Consider the following 15,869-nt stretch of genomic DNA (forward strand, 5'->3'; position numbering starts at 1 on the left):
CAGCAAGTCGCAGGTGCAGCGGGCGCGCTACGAGGCAGCCAACTGGCGCCATGTCAACGGCTACGAGATCCCGGCGGACGCGCTGTGCCGCCGTATCGCCGACATCTCGCAGGTCTACACCCAGAACGCGGAGATGCGGCCCCTCGGCTGCAGTATGATCGTCGTGGCGTACGACGAGGAGCAGGGGCCGTGCGTGTTCAAGACGGACCCGGCCGGTTACTACTGCGGCTACCGCGCCGTCACGGTGGGCGCCAAGCAGACGGAGGCCAACAGCTACCTGGAGAAGAAGCTCAAGAAGAAGCTCAACTACAGCGGCGATGAGGCCATACAGTTGGCAGTATCTTGCCTGTCATCTGTGCTGGCAGTAGACTTCAAGCCGTCTGAAATTGAAGTTGGGGTGGTGTCGAAGGACAATCCAAAGTTCAGGATTCTGACAGAGCAGGAGATCGACGTCCACCTGACGGCCATCGCGGAGCGGGACTGACGCTGAAGCGGCGACTCGGAAGTCCGCCGACAGGTCCGAGGTCGTCTGCCGAAGAGTCGCGGGCACTTTGCCACTTTTGGAGAATGTGCTGTCTTTTCTTTAAAAGTTACTCTGTTTGGCTGGCACGCTATTTGCCTCCATCCTTGTTGTCAGTGATGAGTAAGAACAGCCCAATGAAGTTATGCGAGCTCCTCTCAGGTGCACAGCCTTGTGTGAGGCATTGCGTTGTCATGGAGGAGGTGTTAGTTTAAAGTTTTGTGGCAACGAACACGCTGAATTCATTTCTTAAATTTCCCGAAAGTGTGTGCGGCCTGTCGGCACACGGGTGATCGTATTTATATCTGCGCGACCTTGCTATGATGAAAGACGCCTCGCCCAACGACTCACCGAGCTTTTGTTCACAGCCGTGTCTCGTGGACATCATGCTCTGGTTTACCACAAGAAAAGTCAATGGCAGGCCTCTGCTGGGAACAAACCTGGAACCTCCGATACTGGCGCTATTTTGAAGGCTACGTCCAGCGCCTCTATGGATCGTAAATTTTTTTTCAATTTATTAGCTTTTGGGCTGTGCCCAGTGAGCCATCTCAATAATAATGTCAGTTATGGTGACACAAACGTAAGGGGAACACAACACCCAGACCACGAACGGAGAAAATCACCGACCCGGCAGGGAAGCGAACCCGGGCCCTTTCGCTTAGCAAATCGCCGCGCTGATCGCGCAACTACCGAGGCGAACCTTTCGGAACTTCATGAAACTATTGGGGGTCAAGCGGGAATATCTCATCATGTCCTACTACAAGCTCCTCATTTACAGATATCAGCCGATAGAAAAGTGTCGCTTTAGTTACTGAAGGCCCATCGAAGTCCTATAACATAACTGAACCAGTCCGAGTCCAGTTCACCTAAATACACAACTGGGATGTAAACTGTCCAAAACTGACGAAATTTTCATTACGAAATTGTAGTTTGGTGCGGTAAAGAGAGATATATAGTTTTTGAGGACCAATTTTTCCGCCAACATAGTAAGTTACATCACAAACCTCTCCATTGTTTCCGTTGGAGACAGAATACATTTCACCATTGATGGTATTATAGAACGTCACGTCCCGTTTATTATGCGCTATTACAGTTAAGGCTTTCGTGCACATCAGGAAGGATTGAGAATATTATTATAGAGGAAACAATCAAAGTAAACCCAATCGATGTGGTGATGCACATGTACTTTCGGTTACTTTATACCACTGCATGGTATAAATAAAGCTATAACAGACGAAAATTGTGTTGTATTATGTACCACTTTACGAGATCCTGTGAAAGGAGTCACACGTAAATAATTTCCGTATAATCCCCCATACAAAATAGTGCATGAACGCAAAGAGTGTAACCGGAAGTGGGAGACTGAACACTTGCAGAAGAATTAAAAGGCGAAACAAGTAACACACCAGTTGTCATTAGTGGACTCTCGGTCGCTCGTATGCAGACTGGAGTCCATGTATGGCTACAAAAATTAAAGTCACTTTGTAAGAGAGACAACAGCAAGAGACTGTTGATGATTAGGGAAGTTACGCTCGAAGTTCCATGCGTACTACGCGAAATAAATAGGTGGCAGGTCGTAATCTGTTTTAATCCTCTTCATTCATTTCGTGTAATGTGTATAAGAGTAGATACGTTATGTTTCAGGAGGGCTCTTCTGAGTCATACGCAACTGGAGGAGAAAATACGTAGGAAGATTCTTACAACAGGATCTTTTAATACAAATACAGGATTCTCGTTTTCCCCCCCACGGCTTCCTCCCACAATTATTTCTTGTTCACCATTTACAATCGTCCTAGCCAACAATTAACGCACTAAAATGCCTGTGACGAATTTTTGACCGCAGACCAAACTACGAACCGTACCTATTAAGCACACAATGGACTAATAGTACTGAAACTACTAACCTGTCGAACATGAGAGCAGCATCCCTTCACCAATTTCCATACCTATAAAGCATTAATCCGACCAGACTGCTTATATGCCGCTATCACCTCGATACCCGGTTCACCAAGATTCTACTGCTCCTTCCAAATCCTCGACATTTATGCACTCAAACTTATCTTCCGTATTCCCTCCTCGAAATCTAAAAGAAATTTTTGATTTCCTATATTTCCTCTACTACCTAAATACCTTCAGAATGCTTACACTTCTTGCAGACTTGACACTAACCACCCTGTCGTTTCATCCTGAGAAAAGCCCCGGAATTCTGCAACGCTAACACCAACGTATCCTGCCAACGTTACAGCTACACGTTTCCCACATCTTATTCCAATGCAAATTTGAGCGCAATTTCTTACCTGACGCCGAAATCCGGCCAGAGATCTACCAACTCTTGCAAATTTAACAGCGTACTCGTTTTTCCCTACATATATTTTCTCACCATACTCTTCCCTCTGCTTGACTCTCTCCCTTTCCGAGAATTCGGGTCACGTTTCTCTTCCATATGTTTTCCATTCGATTTCTTTTCCTGAACACTCTCACACAACTACCGTCGTCTATAGCTAAATTATTACAAATTACTGCAGTGAAGTGTTTCCTTTCTTTATTATAACGACGTCATCTTTTTGAAAAAAAATTATGACTTAAAATCTTCAATGAATGTCCGTCAATTATAATAATTATTTTAAATAAGGAAAAAAAAACTTTTATAGTTTGTAAACGATCTCGGCTGAAAAACAGCACTATTCGCCCCTCTACATAAACATCCGCATCTATACCGCGCAAGCCATCTTATGGTGTGCGGGAGAGGGTACTTCACTCCTTGTAAGATTATGGAAATCGTATAGGTAGATTCAGTAAAACTTTCTAGTTCTTCTTTAGAATCTGTTCAAACGGTTCACACAATACTTCGACAGATAACATTTGTTGACACCCTGTAAGTTCTATATGCAAGAAATACAGGATGGATTTTACAACTTACCAAAAATTATCTTCAATGTAGACTTACAAATAAATTTGCAACCACATAATTATCATGAAAACAATTTTTTCCAAACAGAGACAAATTATATTACATGTAAATAAACCTCTGAACACTGACAGCATAGAAATTTCCATGTTAATTTGAATAACGAAGAAAAAGACGAAAATCACAAATTGTGCACTATTGTTAAATTAGTAATTAAACCATCTTTTGGAGCTTTATGCCTCATACGAAAACTTTGGAGACAGAGACACTGATCTGCTTCCCAGTTTTTGCCAGTTCTATCTCAAATAGAAAATAGCTAAATTTGATATATGAAAAGCCCGTCGTAATTTTGAATTAAAAAGCGTCATTGCTTCACGAAGACGTTTACACCAGAATTATTTTTACTATTTGTAAATCTGAAAAAGAACATAACCAATGTGTAGAAAAACACAAAACTAAAAAAACACCTGTTTGACAATCAGAGAGGAAACAGTGCCGAATGGTTCAAATGGCTCTGAGCACTATGGGAGTCAACTTCTAAGGTCATCAGTCCCCTAGGACATAGAACTTCTTAAACCGAACTAACCGAAGGACATCACACACATCCATGTCCGAGGCAGGATTCGAACCTGCGAGCGTTGCGGTCGCGCGGTTCCAGACTGCAGCACCTAGAACCTCTCGGCAAACCGTGCCGAAGTCACATTAAGTATACCCTTATCAATACAAAATAAACATCATTTCTCGTAAATAATTACCAATAGTTACTGCAAGCATTATTCTCAATCTGTAACTTTCACATTTTTCTAGATTTTGTAACAGTGCTAACCTATGCCGAAAGCTTGAAAACAAAATGCAGAATAACAACTCCAACCTGAACCTGGAGGTTTTACGAGGTCTTTGACGTCTCGAAGCAGACGAACCACTTGGTTGTCAAGGTATAGTAGGAAGTGGACGTGTTTTGAAGATCTTGTAAAACCTGTCGTCATCAGTAACACAGGTTAATACTGTAAGCAATAGTGAAAGTGTAATCAGAATCTGGGAGTAAACCATCTAGCGGAAAAAATCACGGACAAAAATTCTTATTTAAAGACAAACGTCAAACCTGTTACCAAAGTAGAAATTAATTCAGCTACACCTTCTTCACTTTTTCCAAATTTAAATACTTTAGGGTAGAAGACGAGTACCGGAATGTGGTCATACCCAAAAGGTATTAGAACAGGTTGATGAAGTGACTTTAGACCCTGCCCTGTTATATTTAGTAACGAAGCTTGTGGAGATAGTCTGTCGACGAATCTGCATATAAACCTTCCCCGCCGTCTATCGTCGTGGTGACTTAGCGAGACGTAAGCTGGACGGAGTAATAATTGGAGCGCACAGTCTCGTAACCAAACTGCTGAGCCTCTCCTTGGTGTAAGCTCCTCTTGCAGCTGACACTGGAGTTTGTTGAGCATTTAACTAACACTATCGCACGGGCCAAACGATGGCGTGACGAAACGCGCCGCTCTTCATTGGATCACCTCCACCTTTTCTGTTAATCCAGCCTGCTGAGTGAATGTAACTGATGAGAAATACTCAAGAAACATTCTTACTGATGCTTTGAGAGTCACTTCATTCACGGGTTAATTACATTTCCTAAAGATTCTCCCAGTAAATCTCAGCCTGGCATCGACTTTTTCTACTGTTTGTTCTATCTCCTCGTTACGCTTTAGATATCTCCAGACGGTTACTTCGAGGTGCTCTGCAACTCAAGTCCGGAGGAAGGCCATAAGCGGCCGTAAATTTTTGATCTGTTTATAGTAGATCGATTTCAGCTAATGCGTAGCTGTCTTCAGCGCTACATGAATACAAGAAACGTAATGAGAATAAGGCATTAAACATATAAATTAAAACCAGATCACAAATAAATCAGCTTGTAAACCGTAAATTTACGCACCAACGATATCCAAATCATGACTTACTGCACATATAATCGCACATGGTATCACGTGACCTTATAGACAACAACCATCCGTTAAACTGAGCTTGCTGCTTACATTTCCATGCAGATAACTTTGGTATGTGACGTCACTAATAACCAGCGACGTCTGTATTACTGTCATTTTTGTTCCAAATTTCCTAAAAAATTATTTAAAAAATATAGAAACTTAACAGCCTTATATAAATTTACAGTGGGATCGTTAATAACTAAAATACATTCACTGTTTATGTCTAAACCAGAAGGAAGAATACACTTAGAGGTGCCACAAGTTCAGATACTAATAAAATTTGTTTCCTATGTAAAACTAAAATCAATCACTATTATTAAAAAACAAACACGAAGTATTCTACGGCTGTTGTTGTATACACCGGCCTGTGTGGCCGAGCGGTTCTAAGCGCTTCAGTCTGGAACCGCGCGATCCCTACGGTCGCAGGTTCGAATCCTGCTTCGGGCATGGATGTGTGTGATGTCCTTAGGTTAGTTAGGTTTAAGTAGTTCTAAGTTCTAGGGTACTGATGACCTCAGATGTTAAGTCCCATAGTGCTCAGAGCCATTTGAATCATTTTGTTGTTGTTTACGTTGTTCACAGTGATTTATTGCCTGTTGCGTAATCGAAGACAATGGTTATCATTGCGGCAATGGAATGAAACAACAATAAATAAAAATATCACCACCACAGGATAAAAGTGATTTAACGTCTGAGGCGTAATCGAAGAGAGATGGTTATCTTTGTGGCAAAGGAATGAAATAACGATACAAAAAAATCTCCGACACAGGATAAAAGGTACGGGATTCAAATTCAGGTTTCCATCAGTAACATCATATAGGAAGCAGATAGTGAAAGACAGGTGTGGAAAACATAAAATATATAAAGAAACAGTTCAACAATTTGTTTTGATTTAAAACAAAAATAAATGTTTCACCGAGAATTTCACACCCACTCCCTTACGGTTAGTAAGCGCACAGTGAGTTCACTCGCACGCTCCAAACTCTGCTCCAGCGCCGGACTTTGTCCAGAGGACGCGGGCTATCTGGCAGCAGACGCCGCCACCGCAGTCGCGGTGCGATAGAAGCCGTGGTCTCCACTCCGCCAGATCGATAACCAATCCGCTGCCACAACAACCCTCGGCGCACCAATTAACGGAGACGAAAATGGATTCAAACACGGCCGCTTAAAGGCTTTCATCCCCGCAGGCCTGCGACCAGAAAAGAGCAATTTCATAGCAAATGCGCATCTCTTCCTCTCTCCCCCCACGCCCTTTCGCCCACTCACCTACCTTCCCTTTTTTCCCATTAGAGTGGAGGACAGTGGGACAATTATCATGCAAATGGACGTTTTAAATGTTTTAATGGATATCACCGTGATTAGATTTCGTTAGTTTATCGCCATAATCATTACCGTGGTCACTTTATGCTACAGTGCTCGGGGACAAACATGATATGCTTCCTTGTTAACTTTAGTTCTCTTACTTATGGCTATTGCACCTTTTTGAAAAATAAATGTACTTAACCGATATTTTGCATTGCATTTATTCGCCATTCATCCCAGGAAGTTTGGGATGATCTGCGACGCCCCTTAGCGGGACGATTGATTGGACTTGCTCACAAGCATACTGCGTGAGTACACATTACAAACAGTTGTGATTGTATTACTTTTGGTGAAAAGATGGCCATTTCCAATGAATTTTCTGTTTCTTCAAGATAATATTCCGTGCAGGAGGCTGGACACAGTCGGCGCTGGAGTATTTGATAATCGGTCTGGTCTTCTCCACAGTGACGCTGAATACCATATTGATCACTGTAGGCCCAATTTGCTGAATTAACCTCTGATCTGCCAACTTCAGGTCCCTGTCTATTCCACGACCTCGGTCTTTTATTACTAATCAAAGCCAGGAGGCGGAGTTTCTGAACTATTTTCCAGCCATGGGTATAGCTGCAACCTAGCTTTTTCAGCAGTGGTTCCAAGTGCCGTCGATGATCCACAGAAACTCCTCTTTCACTTCAGTCATTGCGGGTGCGGTTCGTGTCCATACAGAGGATGCGTTCTCTCCTACTCGTGTTACTTTCTGTTCTAATCCGAGATATTCCTTTTCGGAAACGAGGCTGTGCCATTCGTATGAGGTGTTAGAGTTATCTGACTGGAGTGGATTTCAAGCGACCTGTTACGACTCTGCAGGTGTCACTGAGAGCTCTGGCTAGCTGTTGAATTAGACCAAACAAGCCAACGGCCTTGCCGCAGTGGTAACACCGGTTACCGTCAGATCACCGAAGTTAACCGCTGTCGGGCTGGGCTAGCACTTGGATGGCTGACCACCCGGTCTGCCGAGCGCTGTTGGCAAGCGGGGTGCACTCAGCCCTTGTGAGGCAAACTCAGGAGATACTTGATTGAGAAGCAGCGGCTCTGGTCTCGTAAACTGACATACGGCCAGGAGAGCGGTGTGTTGATCACATGTCCCTCCATATCCACATCCAGGGACGCCTGTGGTCAGAGGATGACACGGCGGCCGGTCGGTACCATTGGGCCTTTCAAAGCCTATTCGGACCAAGAATTATACCAAACAGGACATGTATACTCGTCCGCAGAATAATATAGTGCCACTGCAGTGATTCGTATATTATCAAGTTGACTACCCCTCACTGTACTCCGGCCAGTTTCCGTAGCAGATTGTTCCTGCTGGAAACTTTGACTTGCAATCCCTGCAATCTTCTTAAAAGTAAGAAACTCCTAGACATTTTGGAGTCTCTCAGTGTACCAGTTCGACGTCTGACCATAATATCTTTAATTTGCGAATAGGTTTCCTGTCTTTCAAGAGAAAAACATACACTTGTGTCTGTGTGATTTGGTTTAAGTTGGCTTCTGTTGTAGTATCTGGAAAGTTTTTTTAGGAGCATCGAAAACGGTGTTCTCTGATGATTCATAGTCTGTGCTGCTACGGCAAGGTTATCGGCATCCAAGAAAGCTCCTGCTACTGGGTGTTATGGGTCGGTCATTCGTGTATATATTGAACAGAACTGCAGCCGGCACACTTCCTTGTGAGAGGCCGTTTTCCTGCTGTCTGCATCGTCTACGCTGTTCTTGGAAGTCGAAGAAGATCTTGCGATTCTGCAAAAGAGTGGCGATGAACCTAGCTAGGCCAAAATTCTTAGTTAGGCTGTAGATCTTAGCTAGTAACTGCTGGTGTTTGACAATGTCATACGCTGCTGGTAAGTCGATAAACAGTACTGCTGTCACATTACGAGCTTCAAACTCATCTCCTATAAACCAACCAAAGGTAAACCGCTGGTGGAACTATGTAGTCAACACCAGTGCCGTACAGGAGACATACAGGAGTTTGGATATTACCTGGATGTATGTCATAGCCCGGTAGAGGTTACATCGAATATTTGTGAAATGTGACAACTTAGACTCCAAAAGTCATTGTAAAAAACACCCCATGGTTGTATGTGTATGCTTGACGAAGATACATCCTTGTAAAATGGGATGGTTCATTTTGAAAATATAACCGCTCTAATCGTACACCAAAGTTAAAATTTATAACAAGCTTCTATCTACATTCCTGTAGAAGTCGTTGTCTTGTGAGATCAGATGAGTCGTATATGTTTTAAATCATGTTATATTCTCTTCTTTTTACAGCGATATTTGCAGACACAACAGCGATTCCTGTTCTTGCGTAGGTACCATAAAGCAACTCACACTGTTTGGGAGAGGACATGTCACGGAGTAAAAATCAGTTGGTTTGCTACAAATCAACGGTGACAAAAACAGCAGGACAGTTACACGGTTACGATGGCTTTGTAAAATTGGGAGCTATGTCTCTACCTAAATATTGGTCTCTCTCTCTCTCTCTCTCTCTCTCTCTCTCTCTCTCTCGTAGGGGCAAGTATGTTGCCAATAAACGTAAACAACCCATCCTCAATGACTTAACATGCAACTGCTCGTCCTGTAATACTGTATAGGTTAACAATGATGTTAATTTATTAGATCTAGTAAGGTACGGTAATAGCATGTGTAATGGTCTGGTCAATATATTACTAATAGCAACGTCCTGAAATGCTGGATCCAGTCACAGAGAAACTGAGAAACAAGCCTTTCATCAACATTGCTTTCTGTAGATTGCAGCTACGTCCTTGATATACAACTAGTAACAAAACTGATGATACGATAGCTGGCCGGCATCTGTGGCCGAATGGCTCTAGGCACTTCAGTCAGGAACCGCGCGACCGCAACGGTCGCAGGATCGCATTCTGCTTCGGGAATGGATGTGTGTGATGTCTTTAGGTTTAAGTAGTTCTAAGTCTAGGGGACTGATGACCTCAGATGTTAAGTCCCATAGTACTCAGAGCCATTTGAACCATACGATAGCTGATGTCGAACCTAGCAAACTTTGCCTCGCACCAATAGGTCGGAAATGAAGAGTTGCTTAGCTGCAGCCATTAAACGAAAGCTGATGAGCACAGAGCATGCGAAAGTCATCACCTGCCAAGAGCAGATCATAACAACGGCCGAGGAAGTGACGAATACTCATAAAACGGCTGAAATTTTTCAGTGGGTGACTCAATAATTTTCTCGTGGATGTTCTTATCTTAAGACTGTTCTAGTTCAATAATACTTAAAGTAAACTGAGAAGTATCTTACTGCAATCGTAATGGTGTGCTTAAGTGCTGTGGATAATTTTTGAGCTGTTGTTGGAACTGGCAGAAGTACGTTCATGCGGTATGCGTAGTGCACAGTCAAAGGGTGCATCCATACCTCTTCTCCACATTTTTGGAGTGGACAAACCAGAATAACTGTCGTCAGGCGATGCCAACAGTATCGTTTCCGCTTCACGTACACACACACACACACACACACAAACACACAGAAGCTGTAAGTAATCCACTCAACTAGCGATGTGAATATATGGATGGCGAAGGTTCCAGGCGAGAAACGAGACGCCTGCGCTGCCATCTACATACTGCGCAAGCCAACTGACGGTGTGTGGCGGAGGTTACCTTGAGTACCTCTATCGGTTCTGCCCTCTAATCCAGTCTCGCATTGTTCGTGGAAAGAAAGATTGTCGGTATGCCTCTGTGTGGGCTCTAATCTCTCTGATTTTATCCTCATGGTCTCTTCGCGAGATACATGTAGGAGGGAGCAATATACTGCTTGACTCCGCGGTGAAGGTATGTTCCCGAAACTTCAACAAAAGCCCTTACCGAGCTACTGAGCGTCTCTCTTACAGTCATCCACTGGGGTTTATCTATGATCTCCGCAAGGCGCTTTCGCGATTACTAAATGATCCTGTAACGAAGCGCGCTGCTCTTCGCTGGATCTACTCCATCTCTTCTATCAACCCTATCTTGTACGGATCCCACACCGGTGAGCAGTGTTCAAGCAGTGGATGAAAAAGTGTACTGTGACCTATTTCCTTTCTTTTCGGACTGCATTTCATTAGGATTCTTCCAATGAATCTCAGTCTGGCATCTGCTTTACCGACGATTAATTTTATAAGGTCATGCCATTTTAAATCACTCCTAATGCCTACTCACAGATAATTTATGGAATTAACTGCTTCCAGTTGCTGGCCTGGTATATTGTAGCTAAATGATAAAAGATATTTCTTTCTGTGTATTCGCAGCACATTACACTTGTCTACGTTGAGATTCAATTGCCTTTCCCTGCACCATGCGTCAATTCGTTGTAGATCCTCCTGCATTTCAGTACAATTTTCCATTGTTACAACCTACACTACATCATCATCCGCAAAAAGGCTCAACGAACTTCCGATGTCATCCACAAGGTCATTTATATATATTGTGAATAGCAACCGTCCTACGACACTCCCCTGCGGCTCACCTAAAATCACTCTTGGCTCTGAGCACTATGGGACTTAACATCTATGGTCATCAGTCCCCTAGAACTTAGAACTACTTAAACCTAACTAAACTAAGGACGTCACACAACACCCAGACATCACGAGGCAGAGAAAATCCCTAGCCCCCGCCGGGAATCGAACCCGGGAACCCGGGCGTGGGAAGCGAGAACGCTACCGCACGACCACGAGCTGCGGACTCAAATCACTCTTACTTCGGAAGACTTTTCTCCATTGAGAATGACACGCTACGTTCTGTTATCTAGGAACTCTTCAATCCAATCACACAATTGATCTGATAGTCCATATGCACTTACTTTGTTCATTAAACGACTGTGGGCAACTGTATCAATCGCCTTGCGGAAGTCAAGAAACACGGCGACCATCGATGTGCTAGCAGTGTGTCTGCAGCCCAAATGCAGCAGGATTACAGATGAGCAGCGTGATGGGATGTGCGAGCTGCGAGTAGAGTGGCTCCATCATGGATGCACCCTCAGGTGGACACCGCGTAATGTACACCGAAGTGGACAATATATGTGCTAGGAGTACTACGTGTTCGTTGCAGTCACAATACTGTACGGTATGCCCAGGGCGGCAGGATAGGGTGCCTTGTACTGTGTTTCATTACACGGTGTGGGTGTTTGTTACTGTTGTACAAAAGAAAAAAAAGATGTACATTTCTTACATGGGGTTGAGGAGTATCCTAGATTCTACATAGCTATGTTGTTGTTGTTGTTGTTGTTGTTGTTGTGGGCTTCAGTCCTGAGACTGGTTTGATGCAGCTCTCCATGCTACTCTATCCTGTGCAAGCTTCTTCATCTCCCAGTACCTACTGCAACCTACATCCTTCTGAATCTGCTTAGTGTTTTCATCTCTTGGTCTCCCCCTACGATTTTTACCCTCCACACTGCCCTCCAATGCTGAATTGGTGATCCCTTGATGCCTCAGAACATGTCCTACCAACCGATCCCTTCTACTGGTCAAGTTGTGCCACAAGCTTCTCTTCTCCCCAATCCTATTCAATACTTCCTCATTAGTTATGTGATCTACCCACCTTATCTTCAGCATTCTTCTGTAGCACCACATTTCGAAAGCTTCTATTCTCTTCTTGTCCAAACTATTTACCGTCCATGTTTCACTTCCATACATGGCTACACTCCATACAAATACTTTCAGAAATGACTTCCTGACACTTAAATCTATACTCGAAGTTAACAAATTTCTTTTCTTCAGAAACGCTTTCCTTGCCATTGCCAGTCTACATTTTATATCCTCTCTACTTCGACCATCATCAGTTATTTTGCTCCCCAAATAGCAAAACTCCTTTACTATTTTAAGTGTCTCATTTCCTAATCTAATACCCTCAACATCACCCGACTTAATTCGACTACATTCCATTATCCTCGTTTTGCTTTTGTTGATGTTAATCTTATATCCTCCTTTCAAGACACTGTCCATTCCGTTCAACTGCTCTTCCAAGTCCTTTGCTGTCTCTGACAGAATTACAATGTCATCGGCGAACCTCAAAGTTTTGCTTCCCTTTCATGTCCCTCGACTCTTATAACTGCCATCTGGTTTCTGTACAAATTGTAAATAGCCTTTCGCTCCCTGTATTTTACCCCTGCCACCTTTAGAATTTGAAAGAGAGTATTCCAATCAACATTGTCAAAAGCTTTCTCTAAGTCTACAAATGCTAGAAACGTAGGTTTGCCTTTCCTTAATCTTTCTTCTAAGATAAGTCGTAAGGTCAGTATTGCCTCACGTGTTCCAGTATTTCTACGGAATCCAAACTGATCTTACCCGAGGTCGGCTTCTACTAGTTTTTCCATTCGTCTGTAAAGAATTCGTGTTAGTATTTTGCAGCTGTGGCTTATTAAACTGATTGTTCGGTAATTTTCACATCTGTCAACACCTGCTTTCTTTGGGATTGGTATTATTATATTCTTCTTGAAGTCTGAGGGTATCTCGCCTGTTTCATACATCTTGCTCACCAGATGGTAGAGTTTTGTCAGGACTGGCTCTCCCAAGGCTGTCAGTAGTTCTAATGGAATGTTGTCTACTCCCGGGGCCTTGTTTCGACTCAGGTCTTTCAGTGCTCTGTCAAACTCTTCGCGCAGTATCGTATCTCCCATTTCATCTTCATCTACATCCTCTTTCATTTCCATAATATTGTCCTCAAGTACATCGCCCTTGTATAGACGCTCTATATACTCCTTCCACCTTCCTGCTGCCCTTCTTCGAAAATTTTTGTTGCTGGTATAGTTCGTGGTGTAGGTACCTTCATAGCCCTGTCGTCTGCAGTAGTAGTAAGTGGTGGAAGTCCTTCGTGGTAGAGGTAGATTCGATTGTGATGTTATTCATTATTGTAACCTACTGAGTTGGTCATCAGATTTTAAAGTTCTACGGATACAGAGTGTGGATGTTTTGTGTGGCGTCACCGCCAGACACCACACTTGCTAGGTGGTACCCTTTAAATCGGCCGCGGTCCGCTGGTATACGTCGGACCCGCGTGTCGCCACTGTCAGTGATTGCAGACCGAGCGCCGCCACACGGCAGGTCTAGAGAGACTTCCTAGCACTCGCCCCAGTTGTACAGCCGACTTTGCTAGAGATGGTTCACTGACAAATTACGCTCTCATTTGCCGAGACGACAGTTAGCATAGCCTTCAGCTATGTCATTTGCTACGACCTAGCAAGGCGCCATTATCATTTGCTATTTATCTTGTGATGCCTGTACCGTCAGACCGATGTTCACTAATTATGGATTAAAGTTAAGTATTCCAGAAGCTACATATTATTTTTGCTAGTATAATTACTTTACCTGTTCCAGACCTCACGCCAGCCTGCGTGAGCTTAACGCGTGCCTTTCGGCTACCAATCATAGTGGCTTGGCTGTCTTGCCAAGTCACAACATTTTGTTTGCACAACTCCTAACCCAACCCCACTCCACCCAAATCCGGGGCTACAATTTTTTATATATATTCAAAAATTGGTAGGTATAAGACAATGAAAGGATCTTAAAATTTTCTCCAGATCCCTTGTATCGCAGTTCCTTAGCCTATGCACTTCGCATGAGCGACAGAAAGGGGGTGAGAGCGTTGATCGATTTGGGGTGAGTCACACTTACCGGACGATGAGTGCCAAACGAGACGTGGGAGCTGAGTCAGCGTGCTCGCCCCTCCCACGACACCAGAGGAGACAAAGCGCGCAGCATCCGCGGTTGTGGGGTGTGAAGGTTGGAGCTCGCTGAAAAATACTCCCTGCGAGGCAGGGGTCATCTCTCATGCAGTAGGGTTTTGTGCAAGGGGGGAGGCAAAATGGTCAGAGACGTCAACGCGTCCGGGTGGAAACATTCAGGTACACTTCATTCATTGTGATATTATGAACGCTGTTGAGTCGTAAAAAAAATGGCTGAGTGTTCACGCAAACAAGCATTTTCAAATTATGGCCGAAATAACATTATCTAGACTACATACCAACTGGTGTCCACTGTGTTAAAAGAGACAGGAACGCACGATGTCTGTCACGCAGCAACAACAAATCAAAAAAGAAATACCGCCTCCTTCGTACGACAGTGTAAAAATTAATTAATAAAATGAATTTTACAGAATCGTGGAAACCCAATTTAAGACTGATGCATGAGGAAAAGAACTCCAACCCCTTCGTGTGAACATTTGCCCTATTTTTAGATTCATTTTTATGAGTCAGATTTAGCATAAACCTGCATTGGTTGTACATGAATAGGCTTGTACTCGTTGCAGAGAAGTAGCTAATACCTCTTCAAATGTTTTGCTGTGTTAAAACGAACCATGTGGTATATTCACACCCTTATAAACTTTTTACTTACCAATCAATAGCAGAAATGAAACTTCCTGGTAGATTAAAACTATGTGCTGGACCGAGACTCGAACTCGGGACCTTTGCCTTTGGTGGGCAAGTGCTCTACCATCTGAGCTACCCGAGTTCGAGGCCGTCCGAAGTGGCCGTGCGGTTAAAGGCGCTGCAGTCTGGAACCGCAAGACCGCTACGGTCGAAGGTTCGAATCCTGCCTCGGGCATGGATGTTTGTGATGTCCTTAGGTTAGTTAGGTTTAACTAGTTCTAAGTTCTAGGGGACTAATGACCTCAGCAGTTGAGTCCCATAGTGCTCAGACCCATTTGAATCATTTTGAACCGAGTTCGAGTCTCGGTCCGGCAGATAGTTTTAATCTGCCAGGAAGTTTCATATCAGCGCACTCTCCGCTGCAGAGTGAAAATCTCAATCTGGAATCAATAGCAGTTTCATAACTATAACATTCATAAATATACTATTAGAGCAAGTGATTTGCTCTGTTACTTCACTGATGAAAACGCGAGCTGGAAGAAGCTTATTACTGAGCTCCTCGAACAGTGAAGTTCAGCTACATTTGCTTTCCTTTTAATTGCTAGTCTTAGAAACAAGCGAATTAAGCTTCTGACATATTTTGCATATTTCCACTCCTTAGTGTCTTATGGATTAGCTGAGTGGTCAGGGTGACGGAATGCCATGCTAAGGGACCCCAGTTCAATTCTCGGCTGGGTCGGAGATTTTCTCCCCTCAGGGACTGGATGTTGTGTCGTCTTCATCATTATCA

At 43.7% G+C, this 15,869-nt stretch overlaps 1 protein-coding gene and 1 pseudogene across 1 annotated transcript in view; one reads left to right on the forward strand and one right to left on the reverse strand.

The window, feature by feature from the left end:
• Positions 1-15,869, reverse strand: part of LOC124616216 (pikachurin-like) — a 976,895-nt gene that overhangs the window by 860,282 nt on the left and 100,744 nt on the right. The gene's annotated exons all lie outside the window — the stretch shown is intronic.
• LOC124616800 lies at positions 7,627-7,744 on the forward strand (annotated as a pseudogene).

Source organism: Schistocerca americana, chromosome 5, assembly GCF_021461395.2.
Source record: "Schistocerca americana isolate TAMUIC-IGC-003095 chromosome 5, iqSchAmer2.1, whole genome shotgun sequence".
Lineage (NCBI taxonomy): Eukaryota > Metazoa > Arthropoda > Insecta > Orthoptera > Acrididae > Schistocerca > Schistocerca americana.